This window comes from Callithrix jacchus, chromosome 10, assembly GCF_049354715.1.
Source record: "Callithrix jacchus isolate 240 chromosome 10, calJac240_pri, whole genome shotgun sequence".
Lineage (NCBI taxonomy): Eukaryota > Metazoa > Chordata > Mammalia > Primates > Cebidae > Callithrix > Callithrix jacchus.
Window position 1 is genome coordinate 106,861,701 of NC_133511.1, and position 20,185 is coordinate 106,881,885.

Consider the following 20,185-nt stretch of genomic DNA (forward strand, 5'->3'; position numbering starts at 1 on the left):
TTACCTACATTTCAGTTTACTTTGTTTGGAAAATGTATGTTACAGATTTGCATTCCATTCCACAATGTAGAAATATAGAAAGGCAACTTTTTATTTTTTCAATGTAGCTAAATTTCTATTTTTAGCTCTAATTCTGCAAAGGAGGTAGAGATATATTCTTAGTAGACTAGATGCCCCACTACTCACTGCTTTTATTATGGAATTTGAGGAAGCTTACATAGATATCAGTGGCAAACAATAAAAAGGCATAATTCTAAGTATCACCTGGATCACATAAGCCCAGCATTCTTTACTGTTTTCTTTAGACTTTGATTCACAAAAGTTATCATAGCACTGTCTATGAGTCTGATGACTCTTTTAGTTCATTATTACCACTTATGAGGCACACGAGACTTCTCCTGATTCCAAAGAGTTCTAGGCCAAGGGAACCCTGATGACACTACATTCTCATCTACCTAGTAAAGCAATTGCCATTTCTCCTGTAGGATTTTGCCCTACCACTGGGCTCTAACCAGAATACAACCCAGCTGTGGGCATTCTCAGCATATTTACATCCCAAAGAGCTCATTTTTAACTCTCCTCTATATTTCAAAATTATATTTAGTAATTATTATGAAATGACATAAAATATAATAACAGTTAAAAAGAAAAGGAGTAAAAATTGTCTTTCATTAAATTTGGCGTATATAATTATGCCAGTAAAAAATAATGAATAAAAATGGTAATACAAAAAAGAAAAATAGATTTATGCATTTTTATTACATTAATGTATGGATGGGTAAGAGAGAAAAATATTTAAACAATTAGTGCCCTATTGCTGTGATAACACTATTATAATTTAATAATAATGAAAATAAAAAGATGAAAGTTTTAAATATAAAGGACATTACTTAAATTCAATAAAATATTTATGCTACGAACTAAAACATATCCTTACCAAACAAAAGTATTATTTGTTATGTTTCAGACTCCATTTTACTATTTTAAATGTTAAAGCACAAATAAAAATGTCATTAATCATATATTACGGCAGAAGTAAAGTAATTCAAGTTCTGTTTTCATGTTTTTATAATTATTGTGCTATCACTGTTGCTTCTGAATATTCTTTTAAAAGGTAGTGTATAAAATCATCAACGATGCATGAGAACAAAGATAGCTCTCAACATTTAAAGTTACCCTAGCAATGACTTTTTTATAGCTAAGTTTGTGAATTAGGGATTATATTAGTTTTCTATGGTGGCTGGATAAAATTTACTGATGGCTTAAGACAGTAGAAACAACTATTTTTACAGTCCTGAAGGCCACAAGTGTGAGTCAACGTGTTGGCAGCTCTACATTTCCTTCACCTTTTTCTTGAATCTTCCAGCTTTTGGTAGTTGTCAGCATTCCTAGGCTTATGTACTGCTGCAATGTCTGCCTCTGTCTTTATATGATCTCCATTTATCTATGTGTCTCTCTCGTGTGTGTCTCTTCTAAGAATACTTGTCATTGAATTTAGGGTCCTCCTCCCCTAGTAATCCAGGATGGATTCATCTCAAGATCCTTAATTATTTCTACAGAAATCCTTTTAGAATACAGTAACATGTACAGGTTTGGAGAATTAGGACATGGACATATCTTTTTGGAAACTACGATTAACTCACTACACAGATCAATGGAAAAACTAGGAATTGACTGAAAAACTTCTATTTTGAATACAATACAGAATAAAAGATAAATTTTCAAAATTATGTGCGAATTGTTAGCTTACGCATCTGTTATTAAAAGTCAACATTAGCTGCAGCAGTTATTTAAAACTTAAGACCAAGAATAAAATGATTCTGGAAGAATCATTTTATTATCAACATTATTTAGAATAACCTGCAAATTATGATTTAAAGAAGAAGCAGACTTCTAGTTGGTTTTATTGCTGTTGATCAATTCATGTCAGACATAATACGATACTCCTTTGTTGCCTATGCCAGGTGTAGATCCAGCCTCTCTTTTCCTTCAATTGCCTTTGCTACCTCACTGCTGGCACAGGACTCTACTTTTCAATTCTATGAATGCATTTGATGGTTCACCATTTCCTGGGACTTGGCCTAGGGAGCAGGCACAGGATCCCTTCCTCTAAGGTTTACCTGCATCTCTGCTCTCATGTTTTCTCTGAATCTAATTTTTCTCTACCATTCTAGAGAGTCCTTGCTAATACGAGGGACAGACGGTAATGAATGGATAGGAGTACATGACACACAACCTCATACTGTTGTCTCCTCATGTTTTTCCTACATGCCAACAGTTAGATTCCCTTAGGAGCCTAAGTGTTTCAAACCATATGGTCTAAGAAAAGACTTTTTTCCTGCTTTACGTTACACAGCTCTTCCCTAATGCATACACTTTGGGAATACTATTACAGAAACTAAAAATCTTTACCTAGAGCTCTTTTGGGTTAGTTACTATATTTCTCTCCTATTAAAAGCAGAGATATTCCCTTTTGGCTCACTTATTTCCCGGTGCATCATTTGACAAAAGGCTTAAGAATTTGTTGTGGTGGTGGTTTTTAAGTTTCAGAATCTCCTTACTTCAGTTAGCCTGAGCAAACTATGAATGATGTCTGGGCTTCAGCTAGCTTTTCATACCTATTTTTATGACTGTGTAAGGGGTAAGTCATTATGATATAAAGGTATACAGTGTTGTCTCCTCCCAAAACCAAGAATGTTAAATTTCATTGTGTCTCCCAAATATTTCCCCCATCCATCAGCATTGTAGCTGCCTTTTCATAATGTGACTGCTAGACCAACATGATGTGCACCCTACCCTATTCCAAAAGAACAAGATCTATTAAAAAAGGCAGGTTTGAAAAAAATTCTGATACACTTCTCAAGAAACATCTGTGAATTCTCGAAAAGCGAGTTATTACATTTTCTAATTTCCCCATGTTTCATTATTCATTCACCTCAAAGAGAACTGGATAAGGCCTAAATGAAAATTCTGTTTCTACCACTGAGATTCAGTTCATCTTTTACAGTTTTATTTCTCATATTTTCTACAAAGTTGCAATTTTCCTCTTTTTTTTTTTTTGGAGTTGGAGTCTCCCTCCAGACTGGCGTTCAGTGGTGCAATCTCAGCTCACTGCAACCTCTGCCTCCCAGGTTCTGAGTGAAGCAATTCTTCTGCCTTAGCCTCCCAACTAGCTGGGATTATAGGAGTGCACCACTATGCCCAGCTAATTTTTGTATTTTTAGTAGAGATGAAGTTTTACCATGTTGGCCTGGCTGGTCTTGAATTCCTGACCTCATGATCCACCTGCCTTTGCCTCCCAAAGTGCTGGGATTACAGGCATGATCCACCATGCCTGGTGCAGTTTCCCTCTTTCTATACTGAAATTTATTATAAAGTTTCTCTATTGTCTTGGATATTGTATTTGCAAAATGTATTTGTGACAACTTTCAAGATTCTTTTATCTTAAGTATGTTTTCAGGCAAGATCTCATTGCACTTTAAAAGAGAATAGAAAAATGAGTTTGCCAAATGGTGACCTTCTGAATTAAAACTTTTTAAAGAACAGCTTTGGGGCCAGGAGCAGTGGCTTATATACATAATCCCAACATTTTGGGAGGCTGATGTGGGTAAATCACTTGAAGCTGGGAGTTCAAGACCAGCTTGACCAACATGGAGAAACCTCATCTCTACTAAAAATACAAAATTAGCTTGGCGTGGTGGCACATGCCTGTAATCCCACGTACTCAGAAGGCTGAGGCAGGAGAATCATTTGAACCCAGAAGGTGGAGGTTGCAGTGAGCTGAGATCACGCTATTGCACTTCAGCCTGGGTGACAAGAGCAAAACTCCATCTCAAAAACAAATAAACAAACAAGCAAAAAAAAAAAAAAAAACAAAAACAGCTCTTTGGAATAGGTCAAGAGGAGAGAATGAAAGTACACATAGTGGTAACAGTGAAGAGTGTAGTGTAGATCAAATATGCCCATTAGCATTTTTTCCTAATAAAAGCGATGAGTTCGTGTCCTTTGTAGGGACATGGATGAACCTAGAAACCGTCATTCTCAGCAAACTAACACAAGAACAGAAAATCAAACACTGCATGTTCTCACACATAGGCAGGTTTTGAACAATGAGAACATGTGGACACAGAGAGGGGATCATCACATACCGGGGTCTGTTGGTGGGAGTAAGGGAGGGATAGCGGGAGGGAGGGTGGGGAGGGATAGCGTGGGGAGAAATTTCAGTTATAGGTGATGGGGGGATGGAGGCAGCAAACCACTTTGCCACGAGTGTACCTATGTAACAGTCTTGCATGATCTGCATATGTACCCCAGCATCTAAAGTACAATTGAAAAAAAACCCATTCATAACACTTCAGAATCATGTAATAAGCAAGAACAATTATCTGGAAATTCATTCATGTACTTCATTTACCTGCAATTAAAAGAACAGAGAAAACAGAAAGGGAAAATTTGTACAGTTCTTATTTTATGTCAGCTGTTAATATATATTAATTTTCTTCATCTTCACCGTAATCCTGAGATACGTGTATAAATGTCACTCAACCTGAAGATGAGAGCCTGACTAGGTCAATTCCTCCTCTAATATGCTGTCCTTGGTAATATTTTTCACAATTAAGACTGTTAATTTATTTGATGATTCTTTGATTTCTGTGTTCCCTATCTTAGTCTATAAGCTTAGTGAGGACAGGAGTCCCTATGCCTCTTGCTTGTTTGTCTGCTTGGTTCTACCAAGTGTGCCCAGTGCCCAGTACAAAAACTCCAATACATTATAGATGCTTAATAAATATATGTTGAATGAACAAACAGGCATAATGCCACAGTTTTAAAAAATGACAGTGCTGAGACTGGGACCTCTGTCTCTGATGAGAAAGCTTGCAATAATAATTATTCTATGGTTTTCTTGCTCATATGCTTCTAGTAATTGCTTTCTTTATGCAACGTGGGTTTCTAGTATTGTCAAAGGCTGGGCACAGTAGCTCAGGCATATAATCCCAGTGCTGTGGGAGGCAGAGGTCAGAGGGTCACTTGAGGCCAGGAGTTTGGAATAGTGTTGTCAAAGGACATGATAATACATGTATGGTCTGATATCTGGGCCACTGGACAGTCACTTAATGATTACATTTTCTACCAATCCCATGAATTTCACCATTAATTATGTAGCATGGTCCAAAGCTCACCTGCTTTATTTACAGTTTTTCATTATTACTCCTTTGGCTGATTTGGGGTCGCAATATTGAAACCTTAAAAACCTTAAAAGAGACCTGTTTTAGCAATACTGCATATGCATATTCCCCCCCGGCATCTACAAATGGAGTAACTGTAGTAACAGATGCCTTCTAATTTGACAGCATAAAAAATATATATGGCTATTTAAATATTTCATCAGATGACTACAGGGTCTAAAAGGTCAAACAGCACAGGAGCTTCATAAATTCTTTTTTGTTGATCAATTCATTTAAAGACCCTTGGATCTAACCGCATCTCAGTTTGCACACACACGTAATTCTTCCACCTAAAGTTTTGATGGCACTCTAAACATTTCCAGAATTAAGTTTTGTATATCATTTATGGTCACATTATCATCCTCCTCCCAGTTGTCTTTCCAGGTTTATGCACAGCTTCTAAGTGTAAGGATCCTGCCATCAACGCCGACGATTACATGAATGAAAGAATGGTTCTTTGCCGTTTACTTTCTGCCACCTTAACACTTGTAACAGGCCAAAGGTATAAACAAACAAGTCAAACACTAGATTAGTTTAAAATATATTTTGAAATTATACTTCAAGGAGATTAGTGTATGTAAAATAAAGTCCACATCTGGCCTGTAATACAGGTAGTGGTAGACTAGTGCTGCTGGAAGAAAGATGGGCAATCCTGTATCCCACCACACTCATTCTACGTTAAATGTAAAAATCCAGTAATACTGATATTCACCTTAAATAGCACTCTTCCCTGAATGCTTGAAATGTTTCATTTGGAGGTATTGATCATATTTCCACACCTTTCAGTAGTCATTAGCAATATACAGAATGAGGCGATTTTAGAGCTATCTTTATTCTGGGTCCATTTGAATGAGATGCAATTTACATTTTTCACTGTGAACTGCAGTAAACACCATTTTCAAAAATTATTATTACTTTTTAGGATAGAGTCTCACTCTGTTGCCCAGGCTGGAGTGCAGTGGTACAATCTCAGCTTACTGCAAATTCTGACTGCCAAGTTCAAGTGATTCTCATGCCTCAGTCTCCCAAGAGCTGGGATTACAGGCACATGCCACCACATCCAGCTAATTTTTGTATTTTCAGTAGAGATGGAGTTTCACCATGTTGGCCAGGCCTCAAGTGATCCACCTGAATTGGCCTCACAAAGTGCTAGGATTACAGATGTAAGTAACCATGCCCAGCCAACACAATTTAATTAACCCTTTCCAGAGGTTTAAATCTGTAATGAAGATAGGATCGAGTTTTAGATTATCATTCTTCAGGGTCAAAACTTAGGGAAAGAAAATAATGTTATTTATAATCACTGCTAGGTTGACTTTGCTTATCATTTCTCATAGTTGTGGGTATAGGTGAGAATGGGTCAGATTAAACTGTGTTAATATTACCAAATATCACTGGCTTAAAACAAAAGTGGTTTATACCTCACTTATATTACCTGTCAATCTCTGGTTGGCTGGGCACTCACTTTGCTCATTGCCATTACATTTCATTCTCATGGAAAAACCACCATCTAGAAATCAAGAGTTATCATTAAAAAACAAAAAGGGAAAGCTCTGGAGAGTCTTTTACGAGCAATTAAATTATTCTAATGGAAGTGACGCACATTTCTTGTGCTCATTTCTCTTTGGCCAGGGCTATCACTTGTCCCAGCTAAACAAGGCAGTCTAAGAAATGTAATCCTTTCTAGAGACTGGGAAGTAATAAGGTATAAAAGATTAATGAGCAGCAATAATTACTACCATATTGCATGAGGCTTTTTAACTTCAAGAGCTAGTAAGTTTAAAGAAGTAAGAAAACCTCAAATGGGGGCTCCTCCCATGGAATTAAGTTTGGCAAGGCTGAGCTTATTTCAGTCAGTCTTATTGTTAGGTTTTTATTATTACAATAACTCCTTTGTTATTGTTTGTTTCTCCTTTTTATTACCTATAATTCCTGGTGATAGTCTACTACATTTTATCTTAGAATGTGTTGTAGGCTCCATTTGTGATAGGGTATTGCTGATGGTTTTTTCTTCCTTTTATTTGCTGTGTAGGACATAGAAAACTTCTTTGGTTGTTATCTTTTCTATTGTCTCTAAAATTTGGTGTTTGGGAGACACCTTTATCTCAGAGAAGAATATCTTGTGCCTAAACATTAAACGGACTTGAATTTAAAAGATTATCTCATGCTGAATAGTCCTCCATGTAACTGTGATTGGCTGATAGTTTCTTCTTGCCTGCTGCACAGACAAAACTAACTCACAGAGATGGTAGTATTGTAGTAAAGAGAAAGTTTAACTAACAGAAAGCTAGTGGAGCAGAAGTACAGGATTTTACTACTCAAATCATCCTCACCAAGAATTCAACACAAACTAGAGTTTCTATGAATAATATGGCAGGAAGGGGGCTAGGGAATGGGTGCTTCTGATTAGGGATAAAATCATAGGTGTACGGAAAATGGTCCTTGTGCACTAAGTAGCCTCTGGGTGGGGACCACAGGGCCAGCTGAATGAGTCACAAGCCTGGATGGAGTCACTCAATCACCAGAATGCAAAAGCCTGGAAAACATTTCAAAAGACTAATCGTAGATTCTACAATAGTGATATTATCTATGGGAGCAACTGGGGAAGTCACAAACATTTTGACCCATGGCCACTTGACACATGAGCTGAAAGGGATTATAGAAAAACAATGGCTAACTATTGTTTAACTATGCCTACATCTTAGCAGAATTCAAGCTTGTATTGGTGCGTTTTTATGCTGCTAATAAAGACATACTCACGCCTGGGTAATTTATAAAGAAAAACAGATTTGATGAACTCATAGTTCCACATGGTTGGGAGGCCTCACAATCATGGCGGAACATTAAGGAAGAACAAAGAGACAGCACACATGTTGGTAGGCGAGAGAGCTTATATAGGAGAACTCTTCTTCATAAGACCATCAGATCTCGTGAGACTTGTTCACTATCATGAGAACCACACAGGAAAGACCTGCCCTGTGATTCAATTACCTACTACCAGGTGCCTCTCATGACATGTGGGAATTATGGGAGCTACAGTTTGAGATGAAATTTGGGTGGGGACACAGCCAAAACATACCAAGAACCCTGTCATAATCATAATGTTGTGTTCTTTTATTAGTTTTACAAAGGCGATGTCAGTCCCCAAATTAAGGGATGCCAATTTTAGGGAGAGACTATTATCATTCTTGCTTCAGAGTTAAACAATAAACTAAATTACTCCCATGGTTAGGTTGGCTTACACCTAGAAATTACAAGGATAGCCAGCCTGTGGGGATAGAAGCAAAACGGAGTCAGCCATGCTAGATTTCTTTCACTGTCATAATTTTTGCAAAAGTGGTTTCATAATAATTGGATAATTTTCTTGATAACCTACTGAGGGGCTGTGTTAAAGAAATGTCTCTTCCTGGGTCTGCTAGGGGAGGCGTTTCAAGTACAGGAATTTCCCATCTCCCCACTTCAGGTGGCTAGGGCTCTTTAAGCACCTCCTCCATGCCTCCATCCAGAAACCAGAGGGTTTCAAATGCAGACATTTCCTGGCTCCCTGCCTCAAGTGGCTGGGGTTCTTTGAGCAACTCTTCCACGCGGGGCAGGTAAAATTCATTGTGTGATCTTGGGAAAGCCAGGGAATTTTGTCCCAAATTCCCACTGAAAGCTCTGAGAGGATGGAGCTCTGTAACTCAGGGCTATAAAACAAGTAGCCAATTGGTATCAGAGTCAAAGATCAATCATCCAGAGGAAGTTTAAAAGAACTCCTCTCATTGGATGAGAACATGAATGGGGAGGGAATAACTCAAGGGTTAAAACTTCAGCTGTTCCCACCTGAATGGATTTCCCTCTTTGGGTTCCTCTTCCACAACAGCATGGGAGGTGTCTTCTCTCTCTCTTTCTCTCTCTGTCTGATAAATTGCTCTTCCACAAAACTCTTTGGGTCCACAATTTTATTCTGAGGGTAAACACACAAAGCCTCTGGGGCCCTTTCCCCATTATTCAGGGTTAGAGAGGCCAAGAACCTACAAGCTGGGTACTCCCCCAGTAACAATACTATAATAATGGAGAGATAAAATTTTACCCTCTCTTTAGATGACATAAATCTTTGGAGGAAAGAAATTGCTTTTGTTAGAAAAGAAATCCACCAACATAAATTGGAAAATGTATGTATTTGAAAGACTGTATTGCCTCTCTCTATAATATTACCTCTCCCTATATTAGTCAAAAGTACAAGATTAAAGCATTTTCTGATATTCTCCAAGAAAGAGAAAGAATAGTCTTTGTTCTGCATAAACTACTGGGTCATCACAAAGAGTTTAGGTTACTGAGAAAATGTAGCATCAACAATCAGAAAACAGAAAAAAAAAAAAGAGGGCAATAACAATAGATATAAATAGAAGGGTAAAGAAAATACATAGAAGAAAATAAAGCAGGTTAAACACATTTCTTTCTTCTCAACTCTATACTGGCACTGAATGAATGGCGTTTATCCAATATATCCCCCAGTGCCTACCCAATGTTTGGGCAGAGAGATGTCATTACATTCAAGGCCCTCCATCACTGATCACTGAAACCAAGGTCCCCTGTGTAGTAAAGATTGACTGGGCCAGGCGCGGTGGCTCACGCCTGTAATCCCAGCACTTTGGGAGGCCAAGGCGGGTGGATCATGAGGTCAAGAGATCGAGACCATCCTGGTCAACATGGTGAAACCCCGTCTCTACTAAAAATACAAAGAATTAGCTGGGCATGGTGGCACGTGCCTATAATCCCAGCTACTCAGGAGGCTGAGGCAGGAGAATTGCCTGAACCCAAGAGGCGGAGGTTGCGGTGAGCCGAGATCGTGCCGTTGCACTCCAGCCTGGGTAACAAGAGTGAAACTCCATCTCAAAAAAAAAAATAAGATTGACTTTGTGCAGAGAATTGCTTCACCCTTTTTTATGGCTCCTGAAAGGTCATCTCTAAACCATAGGTATGTCCTGCCTGATAAGACTGTCTCTGTTTACCAAAAGGCCCTGGGTCACACCTGATAGTCTAATGCTACAATGTGATTTATGTGGGGAGGCCACGGGCCATGCTTGTCAACTCAACATCTGCGGAAGCTGAAGACTAAGATTAGTCACGTCAGAAGTCAATTTTGTCTATGTGACCAAGGCCCTAGTAAAATTTCTAGATATCAAGGATTGAGTAAATGTCCCTGGCTGGCACTTCTCCATATGCATTATCACACATTATTGCTAGGCAAAGTAAGCACTATCTGTACAATTCCACTGGGAGAGGACAATTGGAAGCTCCATTTTCAGAACTCTCCAGGACCCTGCCCTATGTTCTCCAATCTTTAGCTGATTTTAATCTGTATTCTTTTGCTGTACTAAGCTATAACTGAGTATAAACAACTTTCAATGAGCTTTCAGAGTTCGTCTAACACATGATTACACTTGAAGGTGATTTTTAGGAACCCTAAACTTGCAATTGGTATCAGAAGTGAAGGGGTTCTTACGAACCATGGAACTTTTCACTGGTGTCAGAAGTGATGGTTGTAGGGACTCTTAAACTTGGACCACCACATCCAATCATAGGCCATTCTATTCAAGTCCTTCCATTGTATAGTTCTGGATTATTTAGGTTCTTTGAGACAGAAGAACAAGTAATGAGGGCCATTTAATCACTGAGGCTCGATAGTGAGGATGTATTCAAAGTAATATATGACAGAAAGTGTTGACCTCATGAAAGGGCAGCCTTCAAAGACAACCAGAATATGCTTTAGCGAACAATGCAATTGATTATTTTAACAAGACATTTCTTTTCTCTTACTGATAATGAGAAGTTCTTCAATGCTTCATTATAATACCATTTAATCATTATGGAACTAACTCCTCTCCATATCTGTTTCTACTCCACCAACTAAGTTGCCTGTATTCTCTCTACTGAATGGGTTTGTTCTTGTTCATTGATCTGGTAAATCACAACTGCTTCTCTCATACTTGCTTTCTATCATCCCTCCGTGTGTGTTTTGGCTTTTACCTATGCCCCTGAATTCTGCTATACTCTGTATGTCAGGCACACAAAACACTCTGAGATAGGATCTACTTGAGCAAATTTCTGCTAATTTGAACTATTGACACTGAGAAACCTCCTTATGTCAAGGCATGTCAAAGGCCAATGGGTGACCTTTTCGATGTTACCTAATGGAAATATAAGGCAAGCCACATATGTAACTTTTAAAATTTAGTAGCCACATTCCTTTAAAAGGGAGAAAAAAACATATATAATATTATATTTAAAGTACATGTAAAACATTATCATTTCAACATGTGGCACTAGCTACCTATCCATCACTGAGTAGATACATGTGGCTGGTGACTACCATATTGGAGAGTTCAGACTTTGACAGTTGAGCTCCGTGTAGAATAGTGATGAACCTCGTACTTCAAAACCTGGTTATTGAGAAGAAATATAGGAAAAAAAATTATAGAAGATTTTAGAGACCACTTATACTTAGTTACCATTAAGTTTTAGTCATATTGCTTTTTAGCAGTGTAGCGTTGGAAAAAAAATACTTCTGTTAATTTTCTTATATATAGGATATGACATATAGAGAAATAATTTATATATGTATACAATTTATATAGATATAAAATATGCCAGGCACAGTGGCTCATGCTGTAATCCTAGCACTCCAGGAGGCCGAGGTGGGTGGATCACTTGAAGTCAGGAGTTCAAGACTAGCCTGGACAACATGGTGAAACCCCATCTCTACTAAAAAATACAAAAATTAGCTGGGTGCAGTGGTGGACACCTGTAATCCCAGCTACTCAGGAGACTGAGGAAGGAGAATCACTTGAACTTGGGATTCAGAGGTTGTAGTGAGCTGAGATCGTGCCATTGCACTCCAGCCTGGGTGACAAGCATGAGACTCTATGTCAAATAATAATAATAAATAAAAATTAAAGTCGAAGAAGACCTTTATAATATCTTTCTTATTGAGTTATGGCATTTGTCCTGCTCTTGGCAGGAAGTAAATTTCAAACTCAATAAAAGTTAATAAAGTATCTATTTACAGAAGATGTATGCAAGGTTAACAACAGCAATAAAGAATAATCAAGTACCCAGAGACTAAAGATAATGACAGATCTTCAGTTACAACTGCGTTTTCCATTTTGGCCTTAAAGGAACGCTGTTACAAAGTTGGGTTAAAGTTTGAAGGTTTGGAAAAGTGGTCACATCACAAGAATTGACTCAGCCAGTGCCAGAAATTTTGGTAGTGAGGTCAGGAGGAAGCAGGGTACACAGAGGTAAGCTTACGTATCCAAACCCTTGTCTTATTCTCCCATCTCCTACCACTGTTTCTCTTCAATCAAACCCAACCAAATGTCAGGGCAAGGGATGATATCTGGAGAAGTCAATCATCCAGGCAATGGAACAAGGTAGAGGATGAATGTGGGGTAGTAGGTCAATTGGCAATAACCAACACAGGTTATTGCGAGAGTTATGCAAAAAGGAAATCTGTGTACAGTACCTGGCATATAGTACATACTCAGTATATGTTCACTATTATTAATTAAATTATATTGTTTAAGTCTACAGTTATCTTTCGCTCACTCAGCTCTTAACATGGTGGCGAGGCCGTGAGTGAGTTAGACACTTAGAAGTTGATAGCCTCTTGACTGATATGGACCCCAGCCTCCGTAATACACCAATATTCCCTATCAGATACTAAATATTCTGCCAAACCAAAACTAATGTTCTGCAAGCTTCTCTAATTAACAACTTTCCTGGGAAGCAGTCTGATTTCAGTAAAATCAATTTATTGAAAGTCTATTCCATTTGCCAAAAGATCATTGTCAATGACAATTTGCCAAATTCACCAAAGATCCTGGTTTCCCTAAAGGCGTATTTCTTCATTGCTTCTATTTATAATGTTTATGGGAATTTTTATTTAATGGTTTGACAGATTCTAGGAGGACTGCACAGTGAGAACTCCACATTCAGAAACCACTGACCTTCTGCTTCTCTTAGCTCCTTACTTCAGATTTCTTTCCTTCTGTCCTTTATCTTCTTTTTCTCAGCTCCTTAGTGTCCCACATCCTCTCTGGGTTTTCAAGTCCTTAATCTTCCTTTTTGTCCCTGTTTTTCCACTTTTATCTGTGCCAAATATCTTACATTTGCTCCTCCAGACCAACAGAAACCAAGAAGTTTCACTTCTCCATTCCCAACTCTGCCTCAGGACTGATCTGAGGGGATGGCATTGATGGGCTCTTTTGACTTTCAGAAGGGTTAGGCCAATGGAAAACACCACCAAAAAATTGAAAGAAGGTAGGATCAAAAGGTTGAAATATTTTTTCCAATGTAGTAGCTATGACTGACCCCATCCACAAACCAAAAGTCACGGCTCCTGTTGGGTGACTTTCCGCACAGCTTCCCATCTACACCCTCCAAAAACTTCTTCCTCTCCTTATTCTCTCAGAAATAGGGTTAGCCTTCTGCTCTCAGAGTAGGAGTTCTGTTGTACTGCACTCTTCTGTGTGGTTTTCCTATATTCCATTGACAACATTAAAATCCTATCATTTTGGAATTCTTTTGAAGTATCTTAATTTGAAAATGCTACCTTTTTTCTCTCTACTTCACTCAGCCCCTTAGCATACCGAGGCCTCAGCTTCTCTACTCTGTATTTTTCACCCTTTTTAAAGAGCAGTGACTGAGAATTGCCTGTGAGGTTCCTCTGTTCCAGTTTCCTTTTTTTGTAGGAAGAGAAAATGGGGTGAAAAGAAAGGCTGAAGAGTACAGAGGAAGAGTCTAGATGTAGAGAGATAAAGATAAGGGAGGGACAGAAGAAAAGAAGATTAAAGGGCAATAAATAAAGAGATGGTTAGACAGAGGTACAAAGGAATCATGGGAAAAGCAGAAGAGCCTGAGAGCTTGCACCAATGGCATTCTAATAGTTGCAATCATCATGCACTCATCCATTGTGAATGACTAGAAACTCAAAACTTAGCTTTAATAATTGAGTGAAAATTATGTGTCAATTTGATTTTTTGACGAGTTGGTAAATTTCACTTCTTATATTTGCTTATTTTGTTTTCTTACTTTTCCTTTTGAAAATGCTACTCATTAAAATCCAAAGATTTGGCTTATGTTTTCCCAGTGTTTTGAAACCTTCCATGACTTTCCCAGTAAAATGTTTATTATTCTGATGTGGAACTTTTCAGAGTATGTATCTTGGTGCTATGGAAGGAAAAATTGCACTGGAACAAATTAAACAGGAAGAAAGAATATAACTCAAAACCAGTACAATAGAGGGGAGAAACCTGAATGTAGTCTGAACTCTACTCTGCTCAAAGAAAGGGCAGGTGAGTTTTTTGTTTGTTTGTTTTTTTGACATAGAGTCTCAACTTTGTTGCCTGGGCTGGTGTGCAGTGGCACGATCTCAGCTCACTGCAACCTCTGCCTTCCAGATTCTAGTGATTCTTTTGCCCTGGGTTCCTGAGTATCTGGGATTATAGGTGCCTGCCACTAAACCCAGCTAATTTTTTTAATTTGTAGTAGAGACGGGGTTTCCTCAGTTTGGCCAGGCTTGTCTCGAACTCCTGACCTCAGCATTCTCCTGCCTTGGTTTCCCAAAGTCCTTAAATCAGCACCCCTCACCAAACAACAACACAGGTAACCTGTGTTTGCTAACTGACCTTACCCACAGAAAAAGTAAACTTTCTTTTATCTTCTTGACAGGAGGTAATTTTACAGCTTGGAGCAAAGTACCCACCTTGGTTAAGCTCCTGCCCTCCCACAGACACTGGGAGATTCGGGTTGCATCTTCCTTAATGATTGCATTTCAAAAGATGGCACCCAGGTCCTTCAGAAAGATAATCTTGGGTTGTAAAAGTAGCAAAAACACTTTTTAAAATTTACATCATAAAGGGGCAGAAAAAGAATTTAGAGTTACAAGTTTTCTAAAGTAAATGCTCTAATAAAAGGGAGGTACGAGATTTCTGTGTTTAGGCCATCTGGATTCTGTAAGGACCAGGATGAGGGCAAGTTCAGAGGCTAGAAAAGAAGACTGACTAAAGTTTAGTCGAGCTGAGGGAAATGATGAAGACTTCTTGGTTAGTGCCCTATCTCCTTTAAAGACATGTACCTGTCATGTTTCTTGTATTGCATTGTGAGCTCCATGAATTCCTGGAATGTGCTTTGCCTCTGTCTGCACCTCTTGAATGGAGTGATGCAATTAAAAGTGGGTAACAGAATATGAATTAAATCAAAATTAAGTACTAGACAGTGCTAACTGTGTGTGTGTGTGTATGTGTGTGTGTGTGTGTTTGTGTGTTTAGCTTTATATCTGAATTCATTCAATTACTATCCCATTCAAGGTGCTCATTTACCCTCCAGAGCAGGCAGTATTAGAGATGGAATTCTAATAATTCTTGGAAGATCTCACTCTAATCTTCTGATCCCAAGATGTTCTGACAAGCCACATTAATTCTCCACTTTGCAGACACTTCTATGGACGTAGATGCCATTTGCTCACAGAAAGGCTCTGTTACAAGAGGCGGTAAAGCAAGGCATTCTGCAAGGGAATACCAAGAGTGTACTTTGGTTAGGAGACAAACCTTCCAGATTCTTCCCCAATGTCAGCCGTAGAAATAATGACTGATGCAGACAAAGATGTGGCAGAATGGGGACAGTGTGATGAGCCTATAGAGAAATCTCTGAAACTGCTCCATTGCTGTGACCAATTGCTTATCTAAAGGAACAAAATAGCTCCTGTATTGCTTATACCCTCAAATTGATACCCCAAAGATATCAAGTATAAATTATTTGCCCCTAAAATAATAAAGCTAGTGTTGACAGAGCCCTTGAAGCCTTCACGCCACAAATGCAGGAACAAACAAAAAATAAAGTAAACCCTCAAAAATAAAATTCAAGGAGTCTTAGGCCCTCCTAAGACTGAAAGTGCTTTTGCTCCAGCTCTGATTATTAAAGTCTTTGCGTGCAATAGAAAGTCAATCACTCTAGAGGGTCTTGCAAATACGTTGGTCATTTAGAAGGATAAATCACCTCCAACAGCAACCGAGATTCAGTGCAGAGGTAATCTCATTTGAAGCAGTTTCATCGCCAAAATGGTAATATATTGAGTTGCTTTGCTGGGAAATGGAGCCAAGAAGCACTTGCTCAACATTTTATTCATATAATACAGAGAACCCAGCTCTTCAGTCACTAATCCCTCTGGAACTTTTTGTTTAGAGTGAATGCAAATAAATGCAGAAGACCCATGCTTCCAATAAGACAGTAAAATAACATTTTTAAAGAAACAAACTCTAATCCTTCTTTTTATTTGATTTCATCCTTTCCCTTCATTTCTTTGAAATGATCCGTTTGGTGAAAGTATGTTTTCGATATATTATATTTGCAGAATAAATCAAGTGATATAAATTATGTGTGGGCTGAATTGTGTCCCCTAAGAAGATATGTTGAAATCCTAAGTCCTGTACCTGTAAATGTGGCCTTATGTGCATATAGGTCCTTTGCTGATGCAATCTTGCTAAAATGAGATCATATTTAATTAGGATTGATCCTAATCTAATGTGACTGGTGTCCTTATAAGAAGAGAAAACAGATACACAGGGAAAGGAACACCATGTGAAGACCCAAAGAGACACAAAGAGAGAGAGAGAGGATGTGAAGATAGAGGCAGAGATTGAAGTTGTGTGGCCACAAATGAAGAAACTGCTGGGGCTACTGGAAGCTAGAAGAGACAAGAAAAAATTATTCCCTAAAAGCTTGAGAGGGAGCATGGCCTTGACACCCCTAGATTTTGGAAATCTAGCCTTTCAAATCATGAGATGATAATTTATGTGCTCTTAAGTCACCCAGTTTGTGGTACTTCGTTATGGCAGTCCTAGTGAACTAATACAAATGGTTAGCTGCCTTTCAGAAAAACAAGCCAGAAAAATACCACAATATTTCCCACACTAAATATACAGTGTGGCTTTTCGGGACCTAAAATTTTCTCCTGGCCTTTGTCAGCGGGCACTACCTGATGGAAAAGGGAATCTGACTAATCTCTGTTCAAATTCCCAACTCTGCTCCTTTTTGGCTGGGTATCTCAGGCTAGGAATTTAACCTCTATAAAACTTGATTCCTCTCAGTAAAAATTGACATAATAATAGCTATGGCACAGCGTGGATTTGTTTGTTTTAGGATTAAAGGAGATAGCATATGTAAAACGCCTGGCATATTAAACTTTCCTTTCATTTAGGTCCTTTCCTTTCTCTATTCTTTTTCTGCCTGGGCACATACCTTCGCCCAAACCAGCCATCAGCTAATCCCTCCTGAGACTCATCTGAAAATAGCTTCACATTTTATATATCCCAGAGATATTTGTAATTTAACAGACAACCCTTAAAGGCAAAAAGCCCTTCAGGTCAAAGCAATGAATTCTAATAGAAAAATTCAGGCTTTCTGATAGGGAGTGGAGAACTTTGCAGAACATATTGAGAACACACGTAAAAAGCCACGATCTTACTCATGTGCCGAGCCCTGCTACATAATAATTTCTGTTAAGAGAATTAATTCTTTTGGATGTCTAATCTGTTTCTTTTTAAATGTATTCATTTATTATTCAATGATTTCTGCATTTCATTAATCTCTCATTCATTTATTAAGTACATAATTCTATATAGCACATTAAGGAAGTTATAAAGATCAGCCTAGCAAAGCTACTGCTTGGTTCCAAGGAGCTTGTATTCTAGTCGGGAAGAGGAGACATTTATGTAAATAGATGAATCGGGTAATTTAGAAAGTTCTGATATCAAAAATTGAGATTTTGTTTTTTGAGGCAATTTTCCTAAATCATCATTTAATCTCAATTCTTTTCTATCTCTCTACTTTTTTTTCCCTCCTTCTTTCCTCAGCCCTCTCTCTCATCTTTTCCCCCTTTGCTTCTCTTTTTATAGTTCCTCTCTCCAGTTCTTCATTTATTACATGTTTCTGAGAGTAAGAACTCCTGTGCCTGTAACAAAGCCATTTTTATGTTTGTGTATAAATATGTATGCCCTCAGTTGGAAATATTTTGGGGTGACTACTGAATAGTGATTATTCTCTAACAACTATTGTGTTCTCTATTTTGTTAATAAGTGAAGTAGCTGTGGTACTGGGTCCAGCCAAAGACTTCTAAAAAGATGGTCCAGAAAGAGACTTATTTTTCAGTTTCTAACAAGACCAATATCAAATATCCTGGGCTAGATCAGTAATGATATACATAATTATATGAGACTTATATACAGGCATTTAATTAATAAGCCCATTATATAATTTTTCTTGCAGTATTTTCTAGTATGATATGTATCTTTATGCCGTATTTTTGAAACCAAACTTTAAAATCCACCATCTGTGATTTAGCTGTGATAATCTGTAGATGAGACTTACTGTGTCATGTGAGTCTAAAATGTTTACACTATTACCATGTTCAGGTCTACCCATTGAACATTATTCTTAGTATTTTTTCTTTTCTTTTCTTTTTTTATTTTTGAGAAGGAGTTTCACTCTGTTGCCCAGGCAACCTCCTCCTCCCAGGTTCAAGTGATTCTCCTGCCTCAGACCCCCAAGCAGCTGGGATTACAGGCACTCACCAACAAGCCCAGCTATTTTTGTATTTGTAGTAGAGGCACGGTTTCACCACATTGGTCAGGCTGGTCTTGAACTCCCAACCTCAGCTGATCTGCCTGCCTCGACCTCCGGCAGTGCTGAGGTTACAGGTGTGAGCCACCGCACCTGGCCTTATTCTTACTTTTTCTATGTTAGGAAACATTTATTTATTCATTCTACATGTACAGAACATCTCTTGTTAGGAAACATATGAATGGTTTTTCTTCCATTCTCTATTTCCTCTAGTTCATGTAGCATATTTTTGACAAACTAATCCTTTTTAAACAGTTTTTGTGTTTACATAATTGCTGGATTTAGAACCAATAAACCTGAGTTTATACTTTGCCTCTATTCTTAAATACTTGTTTGATCCTTCATTAGTTATAAAAATAACAACTTAATAAAAAGCAATATATATTGAACATTTAGGTGCCAGATACTGTGATAAAACTCAAGAATTAATTTACTAACTCAGGATTGCAATGAGAAATATATTGTTTTTGATTTTGAATGTGGACTCTCAAAGGCCTTGTAAGTAATAATAGCTTTACAAGTCAATGGAATTGATTTTCATGAGGTAAGTAGTTCTGAGAAAAGGGAAGTTTACTGAAAAGCAGAAAAGAAAGCCTATAAGAAATAAGACATAGCGTATATGCCTTCACAATAGGTGAGAAAAGAAGATAAAGGAACAATTATATCCAAAAGAATCTAAATGAGAATCAGTAAGTCTGGAAAGAGGTAAGAGACTGTAATATGAGTAAGCATGATCTTGGATACCTAGAACATGAAAGTAAACCTTGGGATTGAAGGGGACTGCACGTGCACACGCGCGCGTACACACACACATACACACATACATATACACACATATGCATACATATAAAGTATACTCACATATATACAACCTATACACACACACATATATACACATACATACACACACATATATATACATACATATATACATAGTATACACACACATATATAATACATATATATATCTTGGTGGTGCAAAAGTAATTGTGGTTTTTGCCATTAAAATTAATAACCTGGTGGTGTGGTGGCACTGGCATGTAGTCCCAGCTACCCGGGAGGCTGAGGCAGAGGAATCGCTTGAACTTGGGAGGCGGAGGCTGCAGTGAGCCAAGATCGCACCAATGCACTCCAGCCTGGGCAACAGAGTGAGACCCTGTCTCAAAAGGAAAAAAAAGTAATAACCTGGTCTGGTGGTGGCTCACACCTGGTAATCCTAGCACTTTGGGAGGCCAAGGCGGGTGGATCACTTGAGGTCAGGAGTTAGAGTCCATCCTGATCAACATGGGGAAACCCTG

General features: G+C 38.2%; 1 long non-coding RNA gene across 3 annotated transcripts in view; it reads right to left on the bottom strand.

Annotated features, from left to right (window-relative positions):
* LOC118145488 (uncharacterized) overlaps positions 1-20,185 on the bottom strand; it is a 131,995-nt gene that overhangs the window by 108,354 nt on the left and 3,456 nt on the right. The window contains exons 3-4 of one of the 3 annotated variants that reach the window (XR_004730622.3): positions 14,974-15,063; positions 1,035-11,650 (exon numbers count right to left, since the gene is read on the bottom strand). The exons of the other annotated variants lie outside the window; for them this stretch is intronic. This is a non-coding gene — a long non-coding RNA (uncharacterized LOC118145488). Of the gene's footprint in view, positions 1-1,034; positions 11,651-14,973; positions 15,064-20,185 lie in introns of those variants that run through there. 3 annotated transcript variants of the gene reach the window in all.